We start from the raw sequence: 10,112 nt of genomic DNA on the forward strand, positions 1-10,112 counted from the left end.
CAAAAGCTAGTAATCCCCAGGGCTGCATGTTGGTGATTAAAAATGAAAGGTAGGAGCAGCTGTCTTTTTGTTCAGTTTAATTATGACCAATACCTAGGTGAGTGTTAATTTCCTGGTACCACTGGAGGTGGGTGGAGAAAGGTGTTAGGTTTCCGCAGGCTGCAGGGACTGAATGTGCAGACACGGGTTCTGCGGGTGTGCTTGGGAGCCGGCCTGGTTCAGGGGAGCTCAAGCCCATGAGCTCAGGTTGCGTGGCTTTCAATTTCTGCTCTTTAAGTCTAAGACATGGGCCGCTGTGTGCCAGAGGACACGGCAGTGCTATCAGGTGTCAGCTAGACTGCACACCTTAATTAATAACCCCCAGCCCCTTGCCTGGCAGCGGGGCAGCTGCCGGGCCTGTGAGATGGAACTTCATTGAGTCCTCAGGCAGAAGAGGAACATTTCGTCCTCTTAACCCCTCACCAGCGTTGAGGCCGGAGGTCACAGAACCGGGCATCTACTTTGCCCAGCTCCCAGTTCCAAATATTCAGTGTCCCAAGGGTGTGTTCGCAGCCAGCCTGTGCTGAGTCTTTGTGGAAGTGAATGCCCCTGCCTGTGGGGAACATGCAAGCCATTCCTCTGGCTCTCGTCTGTGTTCTGTCCTGGAGAAGGGCCTGGCCACCTGCCTGGCCGTCCAGCCAGATGCTTGAGCGTGACCGCAGGTGCCTCCTCCTTTGACTGCCGGACCAGGGGCAGCAGCTTCTGTGGCTCCCAGCTTCTCAGGAGTGCTCACCCCTGCAGAGTCCTCCCTCCTCGTTACCCCTCCTTGTTCTCCTGCACCCTCTCCAGGGCTGCAGCTGCTCTCCCTAGCTCTCTCAGCTAGCTCCTACCTTGCCTAAAGTGCTTGCCCTAAAATGTTGTTCTCATCAGCTTGTGTGCTTGCTTGAAATCAGCCCGAAACTCCTCATCGTGCATGGCAGCCTTGGCTAAATGCTGGTCATCTCACTGCCTTTGTGAGGTTCAATTTTTACCTTCACTATTGCTTTATTATTTTTTAATTTATTAAGATTTTAAGATTTTCTTTATTCATGAGAGACACACAGAGAGAGAGGGGCAGAGACACAGGCAGAGACACAGGCAGAGGGAGAAGCAGGCTCCCTGCAGGGAGCCTGATGTGGGACTCGATCCCAGGACCCCAGGATCATGACCTGAGCCGAAGGCAGAAGCTCAACCACTGAGCCACCCAGGTGCCCCACTTCATTAATATTTTAATTTAAACTACATCTCTTTCCTAATTTTACTTTTTACTTGTCCTAAGAAATACTATCCTAAAAGGCATGGGTTTCACATCCAGTGCATATTTCCCTATGAGAAAAACCAGTGTTCTAGAATAATGTGCCACCTAAGATTGTTTTCTCATGGGAAGTGCTGACCCATCCAAAGCCCGCTGTCTTTTCCCACGTGGTCTAATGTTCCGTGGTTGGACTTGATGTTATTTAAATACTCAGTGTTTTTATTCCTCTGACCTTTTTATCAGATATTCTCTCTTCCTGGAATATAGTTCCTTATGCGCCTGAGGCAAACTGCTGGTCTTTCAAGACTCAGCTTGAGTGTCCCCTGCTCTGTGAAGTGTCCCCTGGCTCTCCCTTTCCCATCCCTGCCTGCACTGCAAAACTTGTACTGCACACTTGCACTGCAGGTGGCTTGTCAGTCTCCACCCACCATGAGCTCCTTGAGGTCACACGTGGTGCCTCACAGAGAGTGAGCAGTAAGCCGTCTTCAAAGCAGGCCTAGAAGTGAAAATCCAGATCTACACGAGATTCTTGGTGGGGCGGGGGGTAGATTTTTACAGAAGGAGGTCTTTGCTTTTTTATAGAGTTCACAATAGAATTGCTTACACAACAAGTTTCCTCGTTGCACTTCAGATGCCCTGTAAAGAGGATTTGGGCACATGGGTTGTGTAGTCATGTATCTGTTTCTTCGTGAGGAACGTGGGGCAGCCCCTGTACACCACTCGTGCCTGTTGGGAAGCGTTGGTGAAAAGCCGGAGCAGCAATCACACTGGTGGATTGTGGACGTGACATGATGTGTGGCTGAGCACACTGGAGTGTTGGTTGTCTCTGCACAGCTAGCGAGGGGCCAGGATTTTAGGTGCTTAGGGTTGTATGTGACATCTCCATTCTAATGTCAAATCACCAGGACCTAGCTTCTTCACAGATTAGGAATAGTATATATATTTTGAATTGTGTTGAGTTTTTTTGGTTGTGTGTTTTTGTTTAGTTATTTTTGACACTTTGTTGAAAGTGCAGCATTTCCCAGTCTAGGAAGAACCATGTAATATTTGACTTAAAACCTACTAGTTTCTTTTCTTTTTAAGATTTTATTTATTTATCCATGAGAGACATAGATAGGCAGAGACACAGGCAGAGGGAGAAGCAGGCTCCCTGCAGAAAGCCTGATGCAGGACTCCATCCCAGGACCCCAGGATCACTATCTGAGCCGAAGGCAGATGCTCAACCACTCAGCTTCTCAGGTGCTCTAAAACCTATAGTTTTATTATTCATTATTTTCCTTTAAAATATTTTTAGCCTTATTTTTTAAAGAATTTTTTTTTTAATTTTTATTTATTTATGATAGTCACACAGAGAGAGAGAGAGAGAGAGAGAGGCAGAGACACAGGCAGAGGGAGAAGCAGGCTCCATGCACCGGGAGCCTGACGTGGGATTCGATCCCTGGTCTCCAGGATCGTGCCCTGGGCCAAATGCAGGCGCCAAACCGCTGCGCCACCCAGGGATCCCTATTTTTAGCCTTATTAATCAAATATTATCTCTCAGCGTTTTTCATCAAAATACCTTTAGGTTATCTCAAAGATAGCAATATGTTTTAAAAACAAAAATATTCTTGAAAAAAATGCTTATGAAGTAATAGTTTTCTCTTAAAAGTATCTCAATAAATAAAATGCCTTTGAAAGCATATAATTTAACAAAAGGAACGATTTTTTTCTTAAATTTCAGTTTCTACCTCATTGCATCTTGATATATTAAACAATAATTATAGAGGGCCTTCTGGTTGGCTGCTAGGTTTAGGTGAAAATATGGCATATGATCCTGGAGGCAAAACAGTTTAGTGATTTAGCCCTAGGATGCAGGTATGAGGTTCTGTTTTTAAATGTTGAAGATATGACATTAAATCATGTATTATCTAAGATTGAACTCTGCATTTCAGGAAAGTGTTGTGCTGAAAAGACATCTGAAGAGAGTATGGATGAGTGATTTGTTTTCTAAAAAACTTGACCAGAACCCCTACTTATAAAATGTGCCAGGGATGCAAAAGAGAGGCTCTTAGAGAATGATTCAGAAAGTGGCAACCCACTGTAATGGAAAGCCAGAGGAGCAAATTATCCCTGAGCAAGACAAGCATTCCATAAGAGGTTCTGAGCCTTTTTTTTTTCAGAATATATGGTGATTGATCCCTTGCTAGTAGATAAAATAACAGTAGCCTTTGGAATGAGAATAATGGAATGAAATGACTGATATGTGACATGAGCAGGGTATGTAATTCCTTAGAGCCTGAGTGCCCTGTTTTGTTTTGTTTTTTTAAAGGATGGTGTGATAGCAATGATTCTTCACAAGGTTATGAATATTATATGAGATCATGTAGATAAATATATAATACAGGGCCAAGTAGTTAGAGAATATAACATAATGCTTAAGAGAATAAACTACTGCTTGGGCTCAAATACTGGCCTCCTAGTCACTGGCTAGATACCTGTGGACAAATTACTTAAAACCACTCTGAACTTCAATTTTCTCACCTAAAAGTGGATATAAGCATAGCATTGACCTTATAAGAGTGTTATAAGGATTAAATGAGGTAATGCATATGAAGTGCTTAGCATATTTTGTTCTCAACAACTAGCATTATTTCTGAAAATACAGTGTAAGAAAATAATCATGGATGTTCCCAAATATTGTCTAGAATTTTTGTCAAATTGTTTAAAATTATTAAAACAACCCAGAGAACTAGTAAATATTTAAGAATAGAAGATAGGTTAAATAAAGCATGACTCACTCTTAAGATGAAATTATTTATAAACATTAAAATAATGTAGAATATTATTTGATAATGTTGGAAAATATTGCTTACAAACTGTTAAATTAAAAAATTGGATTATAAAATAAATTTTATTAGTGTTTTATTTACTCATATGGTTAAAAACTTATAAGAAAAAAAACAGCATTCATCTGTTTCTCTCTTTCCAGAGGTGATCACTTTCCTCTCTTTTTGTTGTTACTTCTGTCAGTTTTTTCCAGATTTCTAAACATTACATTTATACTGCTGTTTCCTGATTTTTCAGTTTCAGGTATTATTTACTATCTTCCTACTATAGGAGATGAGAATTTAGTACCCTTTTTTGTTTAAATATATATTTAATATTTATGTTTTTACAATTGTGTTTCCAGTTAAGCCACAGTATTGTGATTACATTTTTTTCTTGGACAGCTTGTTTTTTCCCTTGTAGTTTGTACTTGCTTCAGGTTTTCCACTTGTTTTCTTGCTTGTTATTTTTAGTGTACTCTGGTAGGCAGAATTTGAAGAGGGCTGCCAAGATTTCTGTGTTTGGTGGAAATGCCCCATATAATCCCCTCCTTTTGAGTGTTGGTAGGACCTCTGAATATGATGAGATATCTCTCCCGTGATTATGTTACCTTATATGGCAAAAAGAACTTTGCAGATGTAATCAAGATTCCTAATCAGTTGACTTTGGCTTAATATAATGGAGATCATCTTGGGTGGGTCTGACCTAATCATGTCAATTCTTAAAAGCAAAAAGAAGCAGCAGCAGATGTTCTTTTGCTGGCCTGGAGGAAAAAAAGCAAACAGCCAAGTTCTGAAATACTAATGGAGAGGAGTGGCTTCTAGGAGCTCAGCCTTCAATCAGAAGGAACAGAATTCTGCCAACAATCAGAATGAGGTTGGAAAAGGACACCAAATCTCAAGGCAGGATTACAGAATGGTCTTTGTTTCCTTAGAATTCTTTTTTTAATTTATTTTTTTCCTTTGGTCTGACTGGCATGTCTGAATCTGATGATATGTATGGTTATATTTAAGGGTGAGACATATAAATGCTGATGGAATGCCTATGTGCACGGCTAGGGCTTTACAAATGTTGACTTTCCCCATTTGATTGGCATCAGTGGTAATTGGGGCTGGGTCATTTCACTGAGGACTCATCAAATGTGTTAACTAAGGAGTGTGTTTTAATCTTCTGTTTTCCATCTGGTCTTCGCCCCTGCCCCCATCAGTGACTGCTGTCTCTGAGTACAAATTCTCTCAAACCCTCTCTCTTTTGAAAGTCAGTCTCTTGTTTTCTGCTGCAATAGGGGAGGGACAATTGCCACCTGATGGGGTGGGGATTTCAAAAAGTTAACTCTTTCTTATATAAAATTTCAAGGCCTCTTCCTGTTTGGTCCTAGCCAGAAGCACCTACCCCTCCATTTCAGAGGTGTGTGATGTACCCATTTGCCTGAGATATTTCAGAGTTCTGTGGCACACATTAGCTTGCTTCTTATTGGCTTCTGCCTGCAAAGCTTAGATTTCAACTTTCTCAGATCTTCTCCATCAGTCACCACTCAGCCATTTGTTTTGTCAGTTTCCAGCATTTGTTGACATCTCTTATCTGCCCCCATTTCTTCTTTCATACTTTTCAACTTTGTGGGTTTACATTTTATATTTCCTTGGTGCCATTTTAGAGGGGCTTGGTGGGAAGCAGCTGTAAAAGCATGTGTTCAATCTACCATGCTGTTTATAAATCCCATTTTTAAAAAATATTTTATTTATTTATTTGAGAGAGAGATAGAACATGAGCAGGGGAGTGAGGGAGAAGCAGGCTCCTCACTGAGCAGGGAGCCTGATGTGGGGCTTGATCTCAGGACCCTGGGATCACTGGCCAGAGCCACCTGCAGCGACGGTAGATGCTTAACTGACTAAGCCACCAGACACCCCTAAATCACACTTTTTAAAAGCAGAAAGTATGTGTATATTTGTAAGGAAAAAGTATCTATGCCAGGCTTGTTAACAGAAGTCATCTCTGGGAGTCGAGATTATGGTAGTTTTTATTTTCTTGCTTATGTTTCTCAAAGTCATCTATAATAAGATACCTAGTACCTAGGAAACAATTATTCAAGTAAAAAGGTATTGTTATATATATATCAGTCAAGGTATTTTATATTAATTTCAAATGCAAGAATTAGGTTGAGCCATATGAAATTGCTGTGTTTTTTTTTTTTCAGGTAAAACAAAGGTTGAGTATTAGCAGTTTCATGTTGTTCCATTTAAAATATCTACTATAATACAGATCTTAGAAAAGAAATAGCCTAGGAAGTGGATTAACTGTTTAGAGAGGCTAGACTTAAAGCCAAGAGAGTGTAAACCATTTTTTATTGCTAGGGAAACCTCTCTTGGGGCTTGCCCCAGGGCCCTTGCCTGTACTGTACCCTAAGAACCATTCCTTCCTGGGTCCCCAGGTTGAAGAGACTCATGAGCTAACCTGCTAATGTAGTTTTTAGGAGCTGACGATTTGGGATATAACTGTCAAGAACACTATTATTTCCTACTTTTCTTCCTTATTGGTACTTCCAAAACACTCTGCATACTTTGTATTAGAGTTTCCTGGGCTTATGCCTTTTTTTTCCCTCTTAGATTGTTAAATTCTTTGATGGTACAGAGCCTCATCTTACTGATATTATGGACTATTTGGGGAAACATTGTTCGCTGTATCACTCAGTGCCTTCTTTATTATAAAGATTTGTGGGAAAAAATTTTCCCAGGCAAATGGCTTGGTTTTATTTTAGGGACACAGAGTAATTATGCCAGATTTTATCACCCCTCTTTGCATTGGTTCAGAGGAAGCTCAGAGCCACACTTATGCTGTGGTTCTAAGCAGTGCCTTCTTGAAATCTCCACTTGGATGCATGTGTTCTGGTCTTTGTATTGGTTTCTTATTGTTGCTGTAACAAAGTGCCACAAACTTAGTGTTTTAATACAACACAAATTTATATTCTATTCTAGTTCTGGAGGTTCAAAGTCTTAAATCAGTGTCACTGGGCTAAGATCCGGGTGTTGGCAGATGCTCCTTCTAGAAGCTCTAGGGGAGAATTCATTTCCTTGTCTTCATCTTTTTGTTGTTGTTGTTGTTAAAGATTTTATTTATTTATTCATGAGAGACAGAGAGAGAGAGAGAGAGAGAGAGAGAGAGAGAGAGAGGCAGAGACACAGGCAGAGGGAGAAGCAGGCTCCATGCAGGGAACCTGACGTGGGACTTGATCCTGGGACTCCAGGATCATGCCCTGGGCTGAAGACAGGTGTTAAACCACCGAGCCACCCAGGGATTCCCCTTTGTCTTCATCTTTTGGAGGCTTATTACATTTGGCTTGTGACTCCTCCCTCTCTTTTCTTTCTTTTTTTTTCTTTCTTTTTCAAGATTTTATTTATTTATTCATGAGAGATGCAGAGACATAGGCAGAGGGAGAAGCGGGCTCCCTGCAGGGAGCCTGATGTGGGATTTGATCCCAGGACCCCGGGATCACGACCTGAGCTAGAGGCAGATGCTCAACAACTGAGCCATCCAGGCATCCCTCCTTTCTCCATTTTCAAAGCCAGCAGTGTAGCATCTTCTCTCTTCCTGACCTCTGCTTTCAATTCTTACACCTTCTGTGTTTGACTCTGATCCTTTTGCTCTTCCATATAAAGACCTCTGTGATTACTTTGGGTTCTCCCTGATAATTCTGGATAACCTCCCCATCTCCAGATCCTGAACTTAGTCACATATGCATGGTGTTCTCCCACTCCCTGCCCTTAATAGAGTTTAGTTTGTAGAGCAGTTTTAACTTTACAGCAAAATTGAGCTGAGAGTACATAGGGAAGTTTTCCCATATGCCTTCTCCCCACCCCTACCCCCACCCCCGCATCCCCATGCATAGCCTCCTCTGCTTTCAACATCCTGCACCAGAAATGGTAAATTTGTTATAATTGATGAACTACCCTGACACATCATAGTTACCCCAAGTCCAGGGTTTTCAGTGCAATTCCTTCTTGGTGTTGTCCATTCTGTGGATTTGGACAAATGTATAATGAATGGCATGTGTCCATCATTGTAGCAGCTTGCGGAGTATTTGCTCTACCCTAAAAATTCTCTGTGCTCTACCTATTCATCCTTCTTTCTCCCCAGCCCCTGACAACCACCAATCTTTTCACTGTCTCCATAGTTTTGCCTTTTCTAAAATGTCATATACTGGAATTACACAGTATGTGGTCTTTTCAAATGGACTTCTTTCACTTTGTAGTGTGCATTTAAGATTCCTCACTTCTTTTTAGTGTTGAGTAGTATTCCGTTGTCTGGATATACCATAGTTTATTTATCCATTCACCTATTAAAAAACATCTTGGTTACTTCCAACTTTTGGCAATTATAAATAAAGCTGTTAAAACCTCTGTGTGCAATGTACATAAATTTTCAGTGACTTTGGATAAATACCAAGGAAAGGGATTGCTGGATCATATAGTAAGAGTATATTTAGTTGTTTTTTTTTTTTTTTAAAACGATAGGTAGATAGAGGGACACCTGGGTGGCTCAGCGGTTGAGCATCTGCCTTTGGCTCAGGTTGTGATCCTGGGGTCCTGGGATCGAGTCCCACATCGGGCTCCCTGCATGGAGCCTGTTTCTCCCTCTGCCTGTGTCTCTTGCCTCTCTCTCTCTGTCTCTGTCTCTCTCTCTCTGTCTCTTATGAATAAATAAATAAAATCTTAAAAAAAAAAAAAAGCTAGCTAGCTAGCTAGATTGATTGATTCAGAGCACCAGTGAGGTGCGGGGTGGAGAAAGAGGGAGAACCTCAAGCAGACTCCCTGTTGAGCACAGAGCCCAACACGGGACTTGATTCCAGGAAGCTAAGATCATGACCTGAGCCAAAATCACAAACCAGACGCCCAACCAACTGAGCCACCCAGGAGCCCTTGTGCTGAGCGGATTTTAAATATTATCTTTACTCTGACTTCATTTTTTTGCTTTTATTTTCCTTTCATTTTGATCCTCTTTTGGTTGTTCTGAGAGAGAAACACATAACCTCCAGGATCTACTCAGGGTTGGGAAAGTAGAGCTGGCTAGCTCTGTCTTTTTCTTTCACCTCCCCAGTTTGTAGTGTGTGTCATGGGTAAAAGAAGCATTTTATACTAGTAGTATGTTGCCAGGGAATGTGGGGATTCATCCTAGAATGCCAGATAGGTCATGGACTGTGTAAAAGGAAAGCCAGAGAGCCCCTCTGGAGCCCTTCTGGATCCTTCTAGATCAAAGTTGCTCTGCACAGTGATGTGAACAGCTTATTTTCATTCACAGAGATCCTATACACACACAGGCAGAGTGCCTCCTTAGAGAGAGTAATATGATGCTAAATGAGTTTTTTTTCTCCCTCTGGTGAGGGCCGGACAGAAACAAATTGGGGCTTTGAATTCTAGGGAAAGACAAGGTTCAGAGCTCTTCTGTTTGCAGGAGGCACTGAGGGCCCTTGGGATGAGCAGGGCCTGTGTGTGTATAGGATCCTCAGGAAGGAGACGAGCAGTAGGGGGTGTCTGGGGAGACAGCAGACCTTGGCTCTTTCCTTTTCTCTGGATCTCTGACCCTTGAGTGAGTGGCACACGGAGCCTCTCCCTTCACTCTGGTACGGTTGTCATATTCCCTGGCACAGTGCCTTTGGCCTTCCATCTGGGGTTAGAAGATAGCGGAAGGATTTGGGTTCTTGACTGTGTCTGGAAAGCCTGTTCTGGCAAGTTTGCCGATTCTCCCTAGGACCTCTTTTCCTATAGGTGCCACATGCCATGATTTATACACAAACATGATTTGCCTGATTGTTGCAGTCTGGGCCTGGAACAATTTTAATTAATGGGAAAATGGTCCTCAAAACAGTGATTAGACCTCTTCAGGTACAACAAGATAAAAGCCTGATAATTTGGATGGAGTACTCTTCTTAAACATCTATTCTATGCACAGCAGCCAATGGGAAAGCCAGGCTCTCTCCCACCTGATCCAATGAGTAATTAAGAGAAGGCTTTTTCTTTCTACCTCTCCCCTCCCTCCCCCT

Source organism: Vulpes lagopus, chromosome 1, assembly GCF_018345385.1.
Source record: "Vulpes lagopus strain Blue_001 chromosome 1, ASM1834538v1, whole genome shotgun sequence".
Taxonomy (NCBI): Eukaryota; Metazoa; Chordata; class Mammalia; order Carnivora; family Canidae; genus Vulpes; species Vulpes lagopus.